The sequence below is a fragment of the Fukomys damarensis genome, unplaced genomic scaffold, assembly GCF_012274545.1.
Source record: "Fukomys damarensis isolate Sample0158 unplaced genomic scaffold, DMR_v1.0_HiC HiC_scaffold_73853, whole genome shotgun sequence".
NCBI classification, from domain to species: Eukaryota; Metazoa; Chordata; class Mammalia; order Rodentia; family Bathyergidae; genus Fukomys; species Fukomys damarensis.
The window spans coordinates 8,052-12,227 of record NW_022974765.1 but is presented as its reverse complement, the minus strand read 5'-3'; positions in this window follow the sequence as shown (position 1 = coordinate 12,227).

The window sequence follows — 4,176 nt, the reverse complement described above, 5'->3', positions numbered from 1 at the left end:
GATGCCCATTTTTGAATCGGGTCTTTATATTTGGGGGGACTGATTGTTTTGAGTTCTTTATATATCCTTGATAATAGTCCTTTGTCTGAGGAACAGCTGGTAAAAATATTTTCCCACATTGTAGATTGTCTCTTAGTTCTGCTGATGGTTTCTTTTGAAGTACAGAAGCTTTTTAGTAAGATGAGATCCCAGTTGTTGATTCTATCTGCTAGTTCCCGTGCTACTGAGGATTTGTTCATAAAGTCTTTTCCTATACCAATGTCTTCCAGAGTTCTGCCTAACTTACCTTCCAGCAAGTTTAATGTTTCTGTTTTAATATTTAGATCTTTAATCCATTTGGATTTTAATTTAGCGCATGGCGAAAGATAAGGGTCTAATTTTAATCTGTGGCAGGTTGACATCCAGTTTTTCCAACACCATTTATTAAAGAGGCTATCTTTCCTCCACTGAGGATGGTCAGCTCGTTTGTCAAAGATGAGGTAGCTGAGTACATCTGCATTTGTTTTTGTGTCTTCCAGTCTGTTCCACTTATACCTTTTATATTAACCAGAATGAAACTGTTTAAGATTCAGTTATGAAAATAACATGTAGCCTAAAAGCTACATGGCCTGATGTCCCCACCACCACTCCTTTGCAGAGGAAACACTTATAGACAGGGTTAAACAGGATTTGCTGACCTCCAGTAGGCAGCAAAATAGATAATTAAGGATGGGTAGTATTACTCCAAAGAGCATGGCTGCTATAATTTTAGCCTAGAAAAATTACAGCTTGCCAAAACCATGAGAAAGTCAGTAATTGATCAGAAACAAAAAGTACTTTAGTTATAAATTGAATTGACTTTGTAATTCATGAATTGGGGCAGCCTCCATTCTACAAAACAGCATGAGAGATTCCAGTGGGCTACAGCAGAACAGTGGGTTTTGTAAGATGGAAACAAAAAGTAGATTGGTCAACATAAAGTTCCTTTAGTTTGGTACCAGGGATCGAAGTAGGGACCTTGCCTTTGGCGCACAGCACCACAAATCCCTGGTCCCTAGGTTACTCTTTCCTAAGGATTATAAAAGAAGAAACGACTTTTCATATGCATGCTGACTCAAGTAAATAGCCTGTTTTCAGGAAATACTGGTTTGTTTGGGGGTCTATCTGTTCTCTTTAAACTTGAGTTTGATCACATGGCATTTAGCACGACTGACTCCATTTTGGTTTGGTGTGGGTTGTTGGAACTAGTGTAGGACCAGAGTCCAAAACAATGGCCTCCCATAATTTTTCTTTTAACATAACTGAGCAGTGGTGGAAAGAAAGAAATACAGTACATAGGAAGAAATGTCAATGAAGTCTTTTATTGCATGAGATTCATTATGAAGTATTGGTCTCATGCCCAAGACGCAAGACATTCATTCATATGTCCTGTTTAAAAAAACTCTCCTTTAAATTCCTATCTTAGGTATATAAAGTTGGCAGAATTGCATTTACCTAGTTTATCTGAATTAATTTTTATTTGTAAGCAGTAGTGATTAACTTCCTCTGAAGAACAAAAATGTTAACCTGTGGATAATAAGACAAAGTTCATAATGGTTATGGCTATTGATTAACCTACAAAATTTGATGAGCTTTGTGAATAGCCTAGCTTCATCTGATTTTCTCATCTTAAAAGGGCATGAGAAAGGGGGATGGAAACAAAAACATTCCAAAGCCCAGGGATCCTTGTTTATCCAGGATACTGGGAGCTGTTTTTCTCTGGCTAGGAATGTGAAAAATAAAATCCGCAATATACTGCATAGTACTGCACTTCATTTCCATAGTCCCAAACTTAGAATTCCAGTTTATGGCTTAAATTAGTCAGTTTCGTTTTTTTAAACTATGAAATATTCATGGACCATGAGAAATGCAAAAATGAATCAACCATACTCTCTGTCATCTAGAAAGGTGCGATTTTATAGGGCACAAAATAAATCATGTCAACAATATGTGGATGTACAAATGTGAGTAAGCGCTATAGGAACACAGGAGGAGTGAATAAAGAGTTAGTGGATTAGACAAGTCAATGATAAAACTACAACAAAAGCAAAAGAAAAGTTTCTCAAAGGAGATAGGAATAAAATAGACTTGGCATAATGGCCAGCATGTTTAAAAGTTAGTGAAAGCTCACAGGATTTAAGTTGAGGAACTCATAAAAGCACACACAAAGGGCAGAGGTAAAACAAGTTCAGCTTGATCTGCCTAGCTAGGCCTAGCTGGGAGAACAGCACAGAGGATGGGGGAGGGAGCCTTAGATGGGGGAGGGAGTGTAGTTGCATGTGAAAGCCAAGATGGGTTTACATCTTTAGAGGACAAAGAATTTGAATTTTCTTATATCAGCTTTGGCTTTCTAATGATTTTAATGTAGAAATTGCTTTGTGCACAGGATAAGGACAAGGACAATGTAAGATAGGAAGGGCACTCTATTATAATAGGATATTTCTAGGTGCTGATATTTCCTAACCATGGGCTAGTAAACTGGCATCCCATTTGTGTCCCTAGGTTGACTAACCAGGAAATTACTCTGTAATTAGCCATATCAATAAAAAGATAAATAAGTGTATTTTAGTAATAATTACAGAATATAGAACAAATGATGTTACAGTCTAATAGTATGCTAAACACACACACACACACACACACACACACACACACATACCATATACATTTGAATCCCTTTGATCTGTTCTCTGTGTGGGTTGTTTCCATCAATCCAATTAGGAGAAAAATGTTATGAAGTGTAGGCCTGAATGATGTTTAGGAGACAGTTAGCAGCATCCCTGGCCTTCATCTGTCTGATACCAGGAAGACCTCTCTTCTGCACATTGATCATGATCAAAACCGTTTCCTGATACTGCCAGTGGAGTCTACCTATCCCCGCATGATTTAAACTTTTGGTGAACTTTGAAAAGCATCTCGTATGAATCAAAAGAACAATACGTGTTTTTATTTCATGGGATCTCACAGTTTATTTGCCCCAGAGCAGTGGATCAATAGTTATGTGCCCTGAAACTGCATTTCCGTAGTGTTGTGGAGTATGGAAAACATGAAGAAATCGATTTCTTTTTCCTGTTTCAGGAGATTGAATGCCCGTTTTTTTGTTGTTCATGGCAAAAATAATCTAAACTTTTAATTTCTGTTCTTTAAATTTGAATGTTTGGAAGCCAATGGCAACATATTCAGAATAATTGAAACTGCTTTATTTGTTGGTACTACACAGTTACTAATCAGTTAGTTACTAAGCCCCTGCGTGTGAAATCCCTGAGATGAGGAGTTTATGAAGCAAGTTACACAGATATAAAATCCAAAGAAATTTACTTCTTCAAATCTACACATCAAAACACTAAATATCTGCAAAGTTTTGAAGTGTAAGAAAATGAAGACAAGCTAGCTCTATTGGCTATTTTCTTGAGATCTCCATTAAACTACTTAACAATGAATTTGTTTTTAGTACTTTCCATGTGACAAATAACTTGTGTGACAATTTTACATTTGAGGTCGAGTTGTTGGCAGTGTATCATATATGTCATTTGAGCTTTTATCTTTTTATTTACCTATAAAATCTTGTTTTATGTCTTTTGTAAATGTTTTTGGTACCGGGGATCAAGCTCGGGACCTTGTGCTTGCAAGGCAGGCAGCAGCACCACTGAGCTAAATCCCTGGCCCAAAATCTTGTATTATGAATGGTCTTGTTCCTGTCTGCAGTTTCCTTTGCTGCAGGACACACTTTTCTAGGTAATTACTGAGACATAGGAAAAATTAACTGTAATTGTAAATTTTTTTTTTTTTTTTTTTTTTTTTGGTGCCGGGGATTGAACTCCGGTCCTTGTGCTTGCAAGGCAGGCCACCGAACTGCTGAGCTAAACCCTCAGCCCTGTAATTGTAAATTATTTAGAAAATAAGAATGAGATCACTTTATATCTGTATGTCTCATGCCATATTGCCAGACAATACTCTAAGGGAAATTCACCTTAGTTATTATAATTATTAACTGAGACATATACAAACAAATAAGACATCAGGTATAATGAGTACAAGAGTAAGGACGTAAGTGTATATAAGATTGATGAATGAGAAAACAGGAAGAATAGAATTTAAACTAGATCCATGACTTGTTCTTTGATTAAACTGCAACATAAATACATAAACCTCCAGCAA